The 18,062-nt window shown below is 36.9% G+C and overlaps 1 protein-coding gene across 1 annotated transcript in view; it reads left to right on the top strand.

Moving 5' to 3' along the window:
* Positions 1-18,062, top strand: part of BCHE (butyrylcholinesterase) — an 85,451-nt gene that overhangs the window by 40,710 nt on the left and 26,679 nt on the right. The window lies entirely within an intron of this gene.

The following is an 18,062-nucleotide window of genomic DNA, read 5'->3' as shown; positions in this document are numbered from 1 at the left end:
AAAATCTACAAACAACAAATGCTGGAGAGGGTGTGGAGAAAATGGAACCCTCTTGCACTGTTCATGAGAATGTAAATTGATTTAGCCACTATGGAGAACAGTATGGAGGTTCCTTAAAAAACTAAAAATAGAATTGCCATATGACCCAGCAATTCCACTACTTGGCATATACCCAGAGAAAACCATAATTCAAAAAGACGTATGCACCCCAATGTTCATTGTGGCACTATTTACAATATCCAGGTCATGGAAGCAACCTAAATGCCCATCGACTGATGAATAGATAAAGAAGATGTGGTACATATGTACAATAGAATATTACTCAGCCATAAAAAGGAAGGAAATTGGGTTATTTGTAGAGACGTGGATGGATCCAGAGACTGTCATACAGAGTGAAGTAAGTCAGAAAGAGAAAAACCAATATCATATATTAACGCATATATGTGGAACCTAGAAAAATGGTACAGATGAACTGGTTTGTAGGAGAGAAATTGAGACACAGATGTAGAGAACAAATGTATGGACACTGAGGAAGAAAACGGCATGGGGGGTGGTGGTGTGATGAATTGGGAGATTGGGATTGACATGTATACACTGATATGTATAAAATGGATAACTAATAAGAACCTGCTGTATAAAAAAATTAAATTAAAAAAGAAATCTCTTCAAGAGTACACTTTGCTTACAATTGTTAATATTCATTATGTGTCTTTTAATCTAAAATACTCATAAATATAGTCTGGGCATTAGGTGATATTAAGAAATCATTGTTTGATTTGTTAAGGATGATGTTATTTTGGATAATTAGGAATATGCCTTATTTGAAGGGAGGAAGATGCATACTGAATTCCTTAGGTGAAGAATGTGATGCCTACACTATAGCATAAAACAAACAAATAAATAAAATAAATTGGAAAATACCCAGAATTTAACCAGTTTTGGCCACTTCCACTGAGACTTCTTAGGTTCCAAACAACATCATCTCCCACATGTATTTTTGCACTAGCCTCCTGTCTGGTGTCTATTTTCTGTGTTTGTTCAACTTCCATCTGTTCTCAACACAGCAGCCAAAAGGAGCTATTAAGTTTGTCAGGTCATGTCATTTCTTTGTTACAAAGCCTTCATTTGCTTTCATCTCACTCGGAGTAAAATGAAATCTTTTACAATGATTTATAGGCCCCTTAAACAATCTCTTCTCTGACTTCATCTCCTCTGCCTTAACCGCCTCCATTCCACACCAGCCACACTGGTTTCCCTGCTGTTTCTTGAACTTACTGACACACTCCTACACTAAGTATAGTCAGAACTTTTGCACTGAGTCTCTTTCACTGGTTTCTTTGCCTCCTTCTCTAGATTAGTACATGAATATATCTTTCATTTTCTTCAGGTCTATCCAAAATCACTTTCTTGGTAAAGACTTTCCTGGTCACCTTATTACATTTTCAGCTTTCTACATGCTAAACATTTTCCTTCTCTGCTTCTTTTGTCCCCTAAGCATGTATTATTTAACTGGTTGATATACATTGTCTCTCTCTTTCTCTCACCAAAATATAAGCTCCAGAAGAAAAAGGGGTTTTGTTTATTTTGTTCAGAACTTTATTATCCAGTACCTACAACATTGTTAGGCACATAATAGTCAATGAATAATTACTCAGTAAAGTGAATAGATAAATAATTAAGTGAATTATTCTTATCTTCCCTACATCTAAAGCTTTCCAGAGCTTAGGTTTTAGATCTCTTCCCTTCTGTTTTCCTATATGCTTCCCTAAGTAATCTCATCTTATTTCTATAATGTTAAACACCATATATATACTCATGAATTTTTTTATACCTCTGTAAATGTCCCCTATATTTACAAGTTTCTCAAAACCCAAATCTTTGCTATCTTTGAATCCTTACTCCCTCCATATAATATCAGCAAATTCTAGTAGCTCAAACTTCAAAATATTTGAAAAAATAACAGATCTTACTATCCTCAGTTACAAACCTAATCTATGCCAGGAAGGTATCTTCTAGTTTACTACAATAGCCATTCTCCCTGGTTCCACGATTGTCTCTCTGTAGTTTATTCTCTGTACTATGGTTGCAATTAATTTTTCAAGATGTAAGCCAGATCTTATCACTGCCGAGATAATAACTCTCCAGTGATTTCTTAGTTTATCTATAATAAAATCCAAATTTTATCATTATCTAAAAGAACTTATATGGCATGTTCTTTACCTACTTCTGTTAAAATTCTCTCCCTGCTCACTATACTGCAGTCACTTTGGTCTCCTTGATACAATCGAGTAAAAATGTATGGATAAATAGTCCCTGAGAAGTTGAATAACTTCATTCAAGTTTACCCTATTTTTAATATTAGAGTCTGAGCACAAGCCCTGTGATTATAAATCAAATATCATGCATCCCTTCAGGATGTAATGTGATACTGGGAGCAGGTTGAGGGTATCCATTGAATGGGGGAACACAGAAGTGTGCACTTTTGTGGAGGTTAAATATAGTGTGGTCTCACTGAGTTGAACAGGGAAGCAGAATGCTAAACATAGGTATATATACAAGTGGCTGGGATTTTATCTCTAGGGTCCAGCAAGGTGCTGTGGATAAGAATGTGGAGAGAGGCAGGCAAGTTCACCATAGACAAGAATAATTAAAACGAGAGTGGATAAGTTCATTAAAGGAGTGGAGAGAGTCACAAAGAAAATTTGAGCCTGGGGAATGAACCTTACAAAAAGTTACACCCGGGGAACCCAGAATCTGAATGGCAATTTGTTTTCTGTTTTTACTAATTACAAACCTTTGAATAACAAGGTCTTACTTGCCTTTGGAATATTGAGTCACAATGACAGTGATTTTAAAGGTAGAGAATAAGACATACATCTTCATCAAAGTTTCCAGGTAGGTATGTGCAATTTTAAAAAGTCCTGCAAATAAGTCTGGTAGACCCCTAAATGGATGTGTCTCCTAATCATCACCATTTTCTTTTACTCTTATTTCCCTTCCTATTGAGAATCACTGATTTACAGCATAGGAAGCAGAAACACCTAAAATACTTCTTTTCAAACTATACCAACAAAAAACGTTAAAAATGTAAGAGGAAATGATGGTAGTAGCAAAAGAGACACAGCATAAAATAAATATACATTTAAATTAAAAGCTATCTCATGGGCTTCCCTGGTGGCGCAGTGGTTGAGAGTCCACCTGCTGATGCAGGGGACACGGGTTCGTGCCCCGGTCCGGGAGGATCCCACATGCCACGGAGCGGCTAGGCCCGTGAAACATGGCCGCTGAGCCTGCGCGTCCAGAGCCTGTGCTCCGCAACAGGAGAGGCCACAACAGTGAGAGGTCTGCGTACCGCAAAAAGATAAAAAAGCTATCTCATGTATAATACTGTCACCATTGTATGGATAATATAAATTACTGGTACATGAATGTCCAAAAGAATGTACTTTCCAAAAAAGAGTTGGGATGATAATGTTTAGAAGTATGAACACATTTAAAAGACGCAATACTTCTATTTTAATTACTTTTTAATCCTGAAAATATTGAAATAAATGATGTTAAAAGTTAAAAATCTAAACACACACTTTAGTATGGATTTCTTGGTTTTTCTTTCACCTCCACACACACACACACAAAGCCTTGCTTTTTTATTAAACTTCTAACAAACAATGATGCATCAGAAATAGCATGGCCTTTAGACAAACACATACTTGATTTTTGAAGCCCATGTTTACCACAGAGTTATCAAGATAATTAATTCTTCTGTGTCTCTATTTCCCAAATAAAATCTATCTCACATCTTTATTGGCAAACTTTGTCCAGTGAGTAATGTGGATCCTACTGTGGGAAGTCAGCAAACAGCTGCTAGAATAGCTCCAGTGATTACAGGACAGTGCTGTCACCACTATCGCTATCCTCCTCTTCATCATCATAGCTTCCATTTGTTAAATATTTTATTCATATCCAGGTATGGCTCTAAATATTCTGTATAGATATTTCATATTTAGTTTACAACCACTCTATGTAAAATGCATTAATATCCCTATATTACAAATCAACTAATGATTGGAGAATTTAGGCACATTGCCCAAGATCACACAACCAATAACATTTATAACAAATTTCTTCTGCTTCATTTTATGATATTAAAACTATTTTTAAATTATGACACCTGCAATAACACTTTAGAACCCCTCATATCAAAAAAAACAAAAATAAAACAAACTTTGAAACATAAGAGGAATATGTTGTTGGCAGAAATACTCCTTATCTTCTTTAAAAATCTACCATTCTCTATGTAGAAAATAAACATTTATCCCACCTCTCAGATTAAGGACATTTTAATATTTCTAATTCCAAAAATCATATTTATATTATATTTCATAATTTATATTTCATTTCATAATTCTATAGTCATAAAATGTTGAAAATGTATCTGATCATAACAAGATAAATATATTTATAACCCTAATCATAAGACAGAATACAATTTAATAGAAAAGATATTAATTTTTCATTACCTCAATATTTTTGCATAAAATTCAATAGTGTCCAAGGAACACTTCTTTTAAATTCACAAGTTATTAAATCACACTTCCCAGTGTAAAATAACTATCTTTTTAGTTTTTATTATGGTCCATCTGCCTTGGACATAAGAAGTAGAGTCCTGTGACTGACTTAGCTGCAATTCGCAGGTCATTTAGAAGCCACATTCATCATTGTCACTAAATAAGAGTCCAGAAGGAATTGTCTGGGCTGTATTTAGCATCTATGAGAACTGCAAAGTCCACTCCTTCTCGCATTTCTCTTTCTAGATAAAAGCCAGAAGGCTGTAACCAAGAACCAGTGCAGGAAGTAAGGTTCACTTTCATTATCCTTCCTTAGTTCCTCTCACAATTCCTTTCTATGACTCAATAGCCAGCTCTGAATTATCACATGTTCTTGAAAGATATTTGGTTATACTGCTTGTCTTGTCTTCATAGATAAAATAACTACCTGAATTTTTAACGATATTACTTTATTTGTTGTCTATCTCCACTCATTAAATTGATGGAAATCTGTGATCAGGGCCCTTATCAGCTCTGTCACTGCTATGTCCATTGCCCATGGAGTTCCTGGCACACACTAGGCAATAGAATTCAATAAGTGAGTAACAAACAACTTCCTGAAAAAAACATAAGTTTGATATTTTATTGTGGATTAAAAAAAATTCAACAGAATCCTTTCTATCATATGATACATCTCCAAATAAAAATAACCTCATTTTCTCATGAACCAAGAGGTTATCTTTAGTCTGGTAGACAAAAAGAGGTGCTTGAGTGAGGCGGTGAGGTATCTGGCTTCAAGTAAAACAAAAATTTTGTCATAAAGAGAGTTTTAATATATTTTATGTGGGCACAAAGCAGAGAACATTTAGGTAAAATTCATAGAGAGATCATTTTAGCTTAGTATAAAAAAAACTCAAAACTATTTCTCTTTGAGAAAAAATAAACAATAGCTCTAGTGCCTGGAATTCTAGTAGAGTCTTAATACAGATCTGTTTGATAAACTAGAGTGAATGATGAATAAGGTTGTCAGGAATTAGAATGACTTTGTCCAGAATGTGGCACATATCCCATTATGGAAAGTGAACAAACAAGCTAGAAGAGCTTGAAGCAGATATTCTAGAGACAATGAGAGACTGAATAGGACATTAAGCAACATTATCTCAACTTCAACTTTATTTAAAGGTCATAATATTTATCTCTGAATAAAAAAACAAAAATTATTTAATAGAAAAGCTAGGAAAAGTATCCAGAAAAAAGTTAACTGAAACAATTTAAGAATAGAAAATCTTTGACTATAAAATATATCCAACTACCTGTTAATAAAATACAATGCTTTCATGAGAAATAATTGAAGGCTTATATGGCACATCATAAAAGTTTTAAATAATGTAAAATATTATTTTTAATTTACTAGGTTTTGGTCAAATAATTAATATGATAGAAGAATTATTGAAAAAGGCATGGTATCTTATATGGCAGATAAAAAACACGTATTTGTTGTTATCTCTCCAATGTTAATATAGATCTAATATCACTGAGGCCAAAGAATTTCACTGATTAGTTAAATTATACAAAATTGATCTTAAATGAAATAAGATTATTTTATGTGTATAACCATTTTAATGATAAAAATTCAATATGCTTGTGTGCTCACTTTGGAAAATTCATTAAGCATGATTTGGCGCTCTATTCTGTACATATGTGTATTGCAATAAAACTTACTTAAAATATTTGTTTCTCCAAAAATAATGTCACTGCTGTCTCTGCACCTTAATATGATATATTTGTTTCCTTCACCTTACTTTCCCTAGAATCAATGTCCTTGATTCTTCACCTTACTTTCCCTAGAATCAATTTTTATAATTTTAGTTTGCAATATATTCATCATATTACCTAAATCTTTTCTTTGCACATTGGAGATATATATACTTTTTTCATAAAATTACAATCAGTTTCAGTACCATCAGTCTAATCATTTACTTACTTAAGCAAGCCCTCTGATAGGAAAAACCTTTAGCAAGCAGATTTTATTGCGCACGGACTGTGCTAGGCTACAGGAATGAAACAAACAGGCGTGTTATCTACTCTCATGGAGCTTTCCAGCCTAATGGAGTTGATTATTCAAATAAAGCAACCCCCAGTGAACAGTGATATAAAGAACAATGAGTTTGAATTCAGGAAGAATTATTTGATATACTCAAACTCTCCAGTAAAGAAAAAAACTGCAATAATTAAGGTTTTTTGTAATTTTCTCAGAGCATTTGCTGTCCCAAGTCCCTTCTAATGTTCAAGTGTTCTCTTAAAATCAAGCTATTTTAAGACTTGCATATGCTACTACAAAACTAAGTTTCCAGGACTTTTTCTTGGCATTTCCTAGGCTTATTCTTGAAACTGTGGGCTTGCCGTCATCAACTTTATGGCACAGACTAGAGCAAACCGACATGAAGAAGAACAAAACTGGTAGAATTTGGAAGACTCAAAAGACAAGCCAACTTGTTTCAAGTTTGGGATTATTTTCTTATCCGTAATTAATACTAAGTCTGCACACTTATTAAAATAAGTGCTCTGGTGCCATTATGTAAAAGTGCATTTGAACTTTCTACAGACTGTTGGGCTGTAGCCCTTCTGGGATTGTTATGTTTGCATCCAAATGATAGCAACTGCTCTAGTGTCACTAGAAGACAGAAACAGGTACAAATATAATGCATTTTCACATTTAGAAATTGGGCAGGATATCTGGATGCACGTTCCAAGCTAATAAGGTAAAGTAAGAAGGAAGAAAGAAGGAAGGAAGAGAGGAAACATTTCTGCTTCTCTTTAAATCAATCAAGTATTCAGCCCAGTTCATTTTTCTTGAGAACTGGAGGAGGCTAAACATTTCCTGGTATTCCTCTTTAATGCTCCAGCTAATTAAGCCAAACCTTCTGTCCAAACAATGCACAGGAAAGAAGAAAGAATAATCTTCCAAACTATGAAAGCTTTGTTCATCCATCGTACCAACCACCTAGTGCAGATCTTAGAGATCTTTTGTCTGGCAACCTTTTGCCCTTTCAGCTGATGAACAACTGAAGATGTGCAGTGCAACCTAATTGCTAAATGCAAACTGTGCCCTGGGAATCAATTTATTTGCATGATTCTATCCAACCACTTTAGTGAAGTATTTAGGAGACTGAGTTAAGTACAAAATCCTCTTTTAAATACTAATTACAATTTAAATGTTCCTACAAAATAATAGAAAATGTGCTTTAAAGTGGGTACCTGATTTTTAGTTATATATTTAGAGAAAAAAAGAAACTACATCTCAGCAAAGGTGGTAATGTGTTGGAACATTTAGATTTTGATTAAAAGGAGAAGCATCTTTGTGTGTGCTTAAGACATTTTTAACTCCTTTTTCTTTTCCCTTAAATATTATCAAGTTCAACAACACTGAAAATCTGTGCCAGTTTCTTCGCTAAGTGTTAGTAAAAAATAAAAAAGATTAGACAAGGTACTGACACCAGGGAACACTCAGGAAGTCTCACCTTATATGAAATGTTCAGCTTTACTTTTATTAATCATCCTTTAGGTCGGATGTTTTTTCTTATTTCCCAGGAAACCATTTTCACAGCACATATCTATCTGTACTATACCATAATTGGCCTTTGCTTATTGTTAGCACTGAAACCTCATCCCATATTCTACATGCCTCCAGTTACTACAGTTGCTAATTATTTTTAAAGTTAGAGGATGATGTGCAGCTAAATATATCTCATCTTCCTAATGGTATTTATATAACGGAAATGTAATTTGTTCCTTTTTATTTGTGCTGAGTGAAAATAAATCTTCCTCCCTTTTTTCCTTCCCCCCAGAAAGTTTGATCCTTGATGTGTTTTGCCTTTTGAGCAAATTTGGTAACAGGATTATACAATTTATGTATTTCTTTGGGAGTCTTTTCTTTAATTCTCTCCCTTTCCTTGCCTTCTCTTTTCTCTTCTTTCTCTCATAAAAGTCTGTATTCCTATTTCTCTGTGAAGTTGAGAATGTATCCCAATCCACTAGTTAGGAATGATGAGATAATAAAAATTTAATAACCAACTTGACCATAGATCCTACTTATACAGTATATTTAGATGGAAGAAATCATTGCTAAAGAATTTCTGAATTATTGCAAACTTCTACAATGTACTAGTAAAATCCTGCCCCCCTGGGTACCTAGATTCCTGCCTAGAAAAACAAACCTGTTCCACATCTTCTTTATCCATTCATCTGATGATGGACACTTAGGTTGTTTCCATCTCTGGGCTATTGTGGCACACATATACAATGGAATATTACTCAGCCATAAAAAGAAATGAAATGGAGCTATTTGTAATGAGGTGGATAGACCTAGAGTCTGTCATACAGAGTGAAGTAAGTCAGAAAGAGAAAGACAAATACCGTATGCTCACACACATATATATATATATGGAATTTAAGACAAAAAAAACATGTCATGAAGAACCTAGGGGCAAGACAGGAAAAAAGATACAGACCTACTAGAGAATGGACTTGAGGATATGGGGAGGGGGAAGGGTAGGCTGTGACAAAGTGAGAGAGAGGCATGGACATATATACACTACCAAACGTAAGGTAGATAGCTAGTGGGAAGCAGCCGCATAGCACAGGGAGATCAGCTCTGTGCTTTGTGACCACCTAGAGGGGTGGGATAGGGAGGGTGGGAGGGAGGGAGACACAAGAGGGAAGAGATATGGGAACATATGTATATGTATAACTGATTCACTTTGTTATAAAGCAGAAACTAACACACCAGTGTAAAGCAATTATACTCCAATAAAGATGTAAAAAAAACAAAACAAAACCTGTTGAAGTAAGGAGGAAACTTAAGCTCACGAAGCTAGGGAATTGTTCTTCAATAATTACTTCTCTCATTTCCACAGTTTGCAATGGAAATGTCAGGAGATGGGAGGAAACAAATAACAAAAGTGACCTAGGGCTTCCCTGGTGGCGCAGTGGTTTAGAGTCCGCCTGCCAATATAGGGGACACGGGTTCGTGCCCTGGTCTGGGAAGATCCCACATGCTGCGGAGCGGCTGGGCCCGTGAGCCATGGTCGCTGAGCCTGCGCGTCCGGAGCCTGTGCTCCACAACGGGAGAGGCCACAATGGTGAGAGGCCCGTGTACCGCAAAAAAAAAAAAAAAAAAAAAGTGACCTAGATTTAGACGTTTGCATTACATATAAGCTAAATTGCAAATAATCCACCTATAAAAATTTTTCTATGCACAACTACATTATTATTGCTTTAGTAACTAATGTTTTTGCCCTTATTACATCCAGCGGGAAAATAGTACAGTCATAAAAACCTTCCTAAAAATATACAGTGCATCTAGATGGAGGACACAAGACTTGGAAAAGAGTTGAGATTCAATTTGTGAACACGTTTAAGAGAAACTCATGCACATTGTGACCCTCCATCAGCTCATGTAGGACTTTGAAGTCGAATATATTATTGCTTTAGGCACTTGAAGAATCAATGTGCGTTTTCAAGTTTTTAATCTTAGAAGAGTAATATTTACCAGACTTTTTCTTTTTTTTAACATCTTTATTGGGGTATAATTGCTTTACAATGGTGTGTTAGTTTCTGCTTTATAACAAAGTGAATCAGTTATACATATACATATGTTCCCATATCTCTTCCCTCTGGCATCTCCCTCCCTCCCACCCTCCCTATCCCACACCTCCAGGTGGTCACAAAGCACCGAGCTGATCTCCCTGTGCTATGCGGCTGCTTCCCACTAGCTATCTACCTTACGTTTATTAGTGTGTATATGTCCATGACTCTCTCTCGCCCTGTCACAGCTCACCCTTCCCCCTCCCCATATCCTCAAGTCCATTCTCCAGTAGATCTGTGTCTTTATTCCTGTCTTACCCCTAGGTTCTTCATGACTTTTTTTTCTTAAATTCCATATATATGTGTTAGCATATGGTATTTGTCTTTTTCTTTCTGACTTACTTCACTCTGTATGACAGACTCTAGGTCTATCCACCTCATTACAAATAGATCAATTTCGTTTCTTTTTATGGCTGAGTAATATTCCATTGTATATATGTGCCACATCTTCTTTATCCATTCACCCGATGATGGGCACTTAGGTTGTTTCCATCTCTGGGCTATTGTAAATAGAGCTGCGATGAACATTTTGGTACATGACTCTTTTTGAATTTTGGTTTTCTCAGGGTATATGCCCAGTAGTGGGATTGCTGGGGCATATGGTAGTTCTATTTGTAGTTTTTAAAGGAACCTACATACTGTTCTCCATAGTGGCTGAACCAATTCACATTCCCACCAGCAGTGCAAGAGTGTTCCCTTTTCTCCACACCCTCTCCAGCATTTATTGTTTCTAGATTTTTCGTTGATGACCTTTCTGACTGGTGTGAGATGATATCTCAATGTAGTTTTGATTTGCATTTCTCTAATGATTAATGATGTTGAGCATTCTTTCATGTGTTTGTTGGCAGTCTGTATATCTTCTTTGGAGAAATGTCTACTTAGGTCTTCTGCTCATTTTTGGATTGGGTTGTTTGTTTTTTTGTTATTGAGCTACATGAGCTGCTTGTAAATTTTGGAGATTAATCCTTTGTCAGTTGCTTCATTTGCAAATATTTTCTCCCATTCTGAGGGTTGTCTTTTGGTCTTATGGTTTCCTTTGCTGCGCAAAAGCTTTTAAGTTTCATTAGGTCCCATTTGTTTATTTTTGCTTTGATTTCCGTTACTCTAGGAGGTGGGTCAGAAAGGATCTTGCTGTGATTTATGTCATAGAGTGTTCTGCCTATGTTTTCCTCTAAGAGTTTGATAGTTTCTGGCCTTACATTTAGGTCTTTAATCCATTTTGAGTTTATTTTTGTGTATGGTGTTAGGGAGTGAACTAATCTCATACTTTTACAAGAATCTGTCCAGTTTTCCCAGCACCACTTATTGAAGAGGCTGTCCTTTCTCAACTGTACATTCCTGCCACCTTTATCAAAGGTAAGGTGTCCATATGTGCGTGGGTTTATCTCTGGGCTTTCTATCCTGTTCCATTGATCTTTCTGTTTTTGTGCCAGTACCATACTGTCTTGATTACTGTAGCTTTGTAGTATAGTCTGAAGTCAGGGAACCTGATTCCTCCAGCTCCTTTCTTTGTTCTCAAGATTGCTTTGGCTATTCGGGGTCTTTTGTGTTTCCATACAAATTGCGAAATTTTTTGTTCTAGTTCTGTGAAAAATGCCAGTGGTAGTTTGATAGGGATTGCATTGAATCTACAGATTGCTTTGGGTACTAGAGTCATTTTCACAATGTTGATTCTTCCAATCCAAGAACATGGTATATCTCTCCATCTATTTGTATCATCTTTAATTTCTTTCATCTGTGTCTTATAATTTTCTGCATACAGGTCTTTTGTCTCCTTAGATATGTTTATTCCTAGGTATTTTATTCTTTTTGTTACAATGGTAAATGGGAGTGTTTCCTTGATTTCACTTTCAGATTTTTCATCATTAGTATATAGGAATGCCAGAGATTTCTGTGCATTAATTTTGTATCCTGCTACTTTACCAAATTCATTGATTAGCTCTAGTAGTTTTCTGGTAGCATCTTTAGGATTCTCTATGTATAGTATCATGTCATCTGCAAACAGTGACAGCTTTACTTCTTTTCCAATTTGTATTCCTTTTATTTCCTTTTCTTCTCTGATTGCTGTGGTTAAAACTTACAAAACTATGTTGAATAAGAGTGGTGAGAGTGAGCAACCTTGTCTCGTTCCTGATCTTAGTGGAAATGCTTTCAGTTTTTCACCATTGAGGATGATGTTGGCTGTGAGCTTGTCATATATGGCCTTTATTATGTTGAGGAAAGTTCCCTCTACGCCTACTTTCTGCAGTGTTTTTATCACAAATGGGTGTTGAATTTTGTCAAAAGCTTTCTCTGCATCTATTGAGATGATCATATGGTTTTTCTCCTTCAATTTGTTAATTTGGTTTATCACATTGATAGATTTGCGTATATTGAAGAATCCTTGCATTCCTGGAATAAACCTCACTTGATCATAGTGTATGATCCTTTTAATGTGCTGTTGGATTCTGTTTGCTAGTATTTTCTTGAGGATTTTTGCATCTATGTTCATTGGTGATATTGGTCTGTAGTTTTCTTTCTTTGTGATATCCTTGTCTGGTTTTGGTATCAAGGGGATGGTGGCCTCATAGAAGGAATTTGGGAGTTTTCCTCCCTCTGCTATATTTTGGAAGAGTTTGAGAAGGATAGGTGTTAGCTCTTCTCTAAATGTTTGATAGAATTCACCTGTGAAGCCATCTGGTCCTGAGCTTTTGTTTGTTGGAAGATTTTTAATCACAGTTTCAATTTCAGTGCTTGTAATTGGTCTGTTCATATTTTCTATTTCTTCCTGATTCAGTCTTGGCAGGTTGTGCATTTCTAAGAATTTGTCCATTTCTTCCAGATTGTCCATTTTATTGGCATAGAGTTGCTTGTAGTAATCTCTCATGATCTTTTTTATTTCTGCAGTGTCAGTTGTTACTTCTCCTTTTTCATTTCTAATTCTATTGATTTGAGTCTTCTCCCTTTTTTTCTTGATGAGTCTGGCTAGTGGTTTATTTTGTTTATCTTCTCAAAGAACCAGCTTTTAGTTTTATTGATCTTTGCTATCGTTTTCTTCATTTCTTTTTCATTTATTTCTGATCTGATTTTTATGATTTCTTTCCTTCTGTTAGCTTTGGGGGTTTTTTGTTCTTCTTTCTCTAATTGCTTGAGGTGCAAAGTTACGTTGTTTATTCGAGATGTTTCCTGCTTCTTAAGGTGGGCTTGTATTGCTATAAACTTCCCCCTTAGAACTGCTTTTGCTGCATCCCATAGGTTTTGGGTCGTTGTGTCTCCATTGTCATTTGTTTCTAGGTATTTTTTTATTTCCTCTTTGATTTCTTCAGTGATCACTGCATTATTAAGTAGTGTATTGTTTAGCCTCCATGTGTTTGTATTTTTTACAGATCTCTTCCTGTAATTGATATCTAGTCTCATGGCGTTGAGGTAAGAAAAGATACTTGATACAATTTCAATTTTCTTAAATTTACCAAGGCTTGATTTGTGACCCAAGATATGATCTATCCTGGAGAATATTCCATGAGCACTTGAGAAAAATGTGTATTCTGTTGTTTTTGGATGGAGTGTCCTATAAATATCAATTAAGTCCATCTTGTTTAATGTATCATTTAAAGCTCGTGTTTCCTTATTTATTTTCATTTTGGGTGATCTGTCCATGGGTGAAAGTGGGGTGTTAAAGTCCCCTACTATGAATGTGTTACTGTTGATTTCTCCTTTTATGGCTGTTAGTATTTGCCTTATGTATTGAGGTGCTCCTATGTTGGGTGCATAAATATTTCCAATTGTTATATCTTCTTCTTGGATTGATCCCTTGATCATTATGTAGTGTTCTTCTTTGTCTCTTCTAATAGTCCTTATTTTAAAGTCTATTTTGTCTGATGTGAGAATTGCTACTCCAGCTTTCTTTTGGTTTCCATTTGCATGGAATATCTTTTTCCCATCCCCTTACTTTCAGTCTGTATGTGTCTCTAGGTCTGAAGTGGGTCTCTTGTAGACAGCATATATAAGGGTCTTGTTTTTGTATCCATTCAGCCAATCTGTGTCTTTTGATGGGAGCATTTAGTCCATTTACATTTAAGGTAATTATCGATATGTATGTTCCTATTCCCATTTTCTAAATTGTTTTGGGTTTGTTATTATAGGTCTTTTCCTTCTCTTGTGTTTTTTGTCTAGAGAAGTTCCTTTAGCATTTGTTGTAAAGCTGGTTTGGTGGTGCTGAACTCTCTCAGCTTTTGCTTGTCTGTAAAGGTTTTAATTTCTCCATCAAATCTGAATGAGATCCTTGCTGGGTAGAGTAGTCTTGGTTGCAGGTTTTTCTCCTTCATCACTTTCAGTATGCCTTGCCACTCCCTTCTGGCTTGTAGGGTTTCTGCTGAGAGATCAGCTGTTAACCTTATGGGGATTCCCTTGTGTGTTATTTGTTGTTTTTCCCTTGCTGCTTTTAATGCTTTCTTTGTATATAATTTTTGACAGTTTGATTAATATGTGTCTTGGTGTATTTCTCCTTGGATTTATCCTGTATGGGACTTTCTGTGCTTCCTGGACTTGATTAACTATTTCCTTTCCCATATTAGGGAAATTTTCAACTATAATCTTTTCAAATATTTTCTCAGTCCCTTTCTTTTTCTCTTCTTCTTCTGGAACCCCTATAATTCGAATGTTGGTGTGTTTAATGTTGTCCCAGAGGTCTCTGAGACTGTCTTCAGTTCTTTTCATTCTTTTTTCTTTATTCTGCTCTGCATTAGTTATTTCCACTATTTTATCTTCCAGGTCACTTATCCATTCTTCTGCCTCAGTTATTCTGCTATTGATCCCATCTAGAGTACTTTTAATTTCATTTATTGTGTTGTTCATCATTGCTTGTTTCATCTTTATTTCTTCTAGGTCCTTGTTAACTGTTTCTTGCATTTTGTCCATTCTATTTCCAAGATATTGGATCATCCTTACTATCATTATTCTGAATTCTTTTTCAAGTAGACTGCCTATTTCCTCTTCATTTGTTTGGTCTGGTGCATTTTTATCTTGCTCCTTTATCTGCTGTGTGTTTTTCTGTCTTCTCATTTTGCTTATCTTACTGTGTTTGGGGTATCCTTTTTGAAGGCTGCAGGTTCGTAGTTCCCGCTGTTTTTGATGTCTGCCTCCAGTGGTTAAGGTTGGTTCAGTGGGTTGTGTAGGCTTCCTGGTGGAGGGGACTAGTGCCTGTGTTGTGGTGGATGAGGCTGGATCGTGGCTCTCTAGTGGGCAGGTTCATGTCTGGTGGTGTGTTTTGTGATGTCTGTGGCCTTATTATGATTTTCGGCAGCCTCTCTGCTAATGGGTGGGATTGTGTTCCTGTTTTGCTAGTTGTTTGGCATAGGTTGTCCAGCACTGTAGGTTGCTGGTCGTTGAGTGAAGCTGGATGCTGGTGTTAAGATGGAGGTCTCTGGGAGATTTTCACCGTTTGATATTATGTGGAGCTGGGAGGTCTCTTGTTGACCAGTATCCTGAAGTTGGCTCTCCCACCTCAGAGGCAGAGCCCTGACTCCTGTCTGGCCACCAAGAGCCTTTGATCCACACGGCTCAGAATAAAAGGGAGAAAAAGTAGAGAGAATTAGTAGAAGTATGAAGGAAGAAAGAAAGAAAGGAGGGAAGGAAGGAAGGAAGGAAGAAAGAAGCAAAGAAGGAAAGAAGGCAAGAAGGAAAGAAAGGAGGGAGGGAGGGAGGGAGGGAGGGAGGAAGGAAGGAAGGAGGGAAGGAAGGAAAAAAGACAGAAAGAAAGAAGATACAGTAAAATAAAATAAAGTATAATAAAGTTATTGAATTAAAAAATAATTATTTATAAGAAAAAAAAAGGGACGGATAGAACCTTAGGACAAGTGTTGGAAGCAAAGCTATACAGACAAAATCTTACACAGAAGCATACACATACACACTCACAAAAACAGGTAAAGGGGAAAAAATCATAAATCTTGCTCTCAGAGATCACCTCCTCAATTTGGGATGATTCGTTGTCTAAAGGAGGGAAGGAAGGAAGGAAGGAAAGAAAGAAAGAAAGAAAGAAAGAAAGAATAAAGTTATTAAAATTAATTATTAAGAAAAAAATTAAAAAAAAAAAAACATGGACGGATAGAACCCTAGGACAAATGGTGGAAGCAAAACTATACAGACAAGATCTCACACAGAAGCATACACATACACATTCACAAAAAGAGGAAAAGGGGAAAAAAATCATAGATCTTGCTCTCGAAGCCCACCTCCTCAATTTGGGATGAATCGTTGTCTATTCATGTATTCCACAGATGCAGGGTACATCAAGTTGATTATGGAGCTTTAATACGCTGTTTCTGAGGCTGCTGGGAGAGATTTCCCTTTCTCTTCTTTGTTCTCACAGCTCACAGGGGCTCAGCTTTGGATTTGGCCCTGCCTCTGCGTGTAGGTCGCTGGAGGGCGTCTGTTTTTTGCTCAGACAGGACGGGGTTAAAGGAGCCGCTGATTCGGGGGCTCTGGCGCACTCAGGCTGGGGGGGAGGGAGGGGCACTGCGTGCGGGGCGGGCCTGCGGTGGCAGAGGCCGGCGTGACGTTGCACCAGCCTGAGGCCCACCGTGCGTTCTCCCGGGGGAGTTGTCCCTGGATCCCGGGAACCTGGCAGTGGCGGGCTGCACAGGCTCCGCGGAAGAGGGGTGTGGATGAGTGACCTGTGCTCGCACACAGGCCCCTTGGTGGCGGCAGCAGCAGCCTTAGCGTCTCCCGCCCGTCCCTGGGGTCCGTGCTTGGCTCGCGCCCGTCTCTGGGGTTCCTTTAAGCAGCGCTCTTAAACCCCTCTCCTCGTGCACCAGGAAACAAAGAGGGAAGAAAAAGTCTCTTGCCTCTTCGGCAGGTGCAGACTTTTCCCCGGACTCCCTCCCGGCTATGTTCAAGCCACCATCCCGTCAGCCCTCTCTCCCTGCGCTCCGACCGAAATCCGAGCCTCAGCTCGCAGCCTCGCCCGCCCCGGCGGGTGAGCAGTCAGGCCTCTTGGGCTGGTGAGTGCCGGTCGGCACCGATCCTCTGTGCGGGAATCTCCCCGCTTTGCCCTCCGCACCCCTGTTGCTGTGCACTCCTCCGCGGCTTCGAAGCTCCCCCCTCCTACCAGACATTTTAATTCACCTTAACACATGAGAATAAAGGGAATTACTCTTTTCTTATACTACTGTGAAAAATATTTTATAACTGATACTGAATTAATTCAAAATATATCCAAAGTTCTGAAGGCTATTCACTTAGTTCTCATTTCAACAAGCATTTACTGAGCATATACTTTCTGCTCAGGCTTATGACAGGTACTGAACATGCAAAAATAAATAAGGTCTTGTGTTCCAAATCTCAAAACATCATTGTTATTTATATAATTTGGCACTGTTACAGTGTATTGCAATAGTATGATATTATGATATAGATTAAATGTTTATGTAAATGATATTTGCTTAATTGTTTTTGGTATCCCTAATATTTAAGTTGTGTAATACACACGCACACGCACACACACACACATATGTATATAGATAATATACAGGAGTCAGGAGCCAGGTAAACAGGAATGTATGCGTTTGTGTGTATATATTTGTGAAGAAAAATTGTTTAATCATTCCATTCATTGTTGAAGATTCATCTTGGAAGCTTGTAGAAAACCATGAGATTCAGTATAAGAAGTTTTATGAAACTAATCAGCCTAGGATATAGCCTTATAGATGAAAATGGAACCAGTATCATTGAATTACTGGTATGAATTTATGAATTAATACTCAGTTATTTTAATAGAATTCAGTGGGTATTAAACTCATTTTATTTGGCTATATAATTAAGAATAAATTTTATAATTTACTTATTTAATTTAAAAAAGCTATCTTTGAGTTAGTTTCAAAGACTGTTCAG

This window comes from Phocoena phocoena, chromosome 4, assembly GCF_963924675.1.
Source record: "Phocoena phocoena chromosome 4, mPhoPho1.1, whole genome shotgun sequence".
Lineage (NCBI taxonomy): Eukaryota > Metazoa > Chordata > Mammalia > Artiodactyla > Phocoenidae > Phocoena > Phocoena phocoena.
Note: the sequence above shows the minus strand (reverse complement) of the source record. Positions and strands in the feature narration are given on the sequence as shown.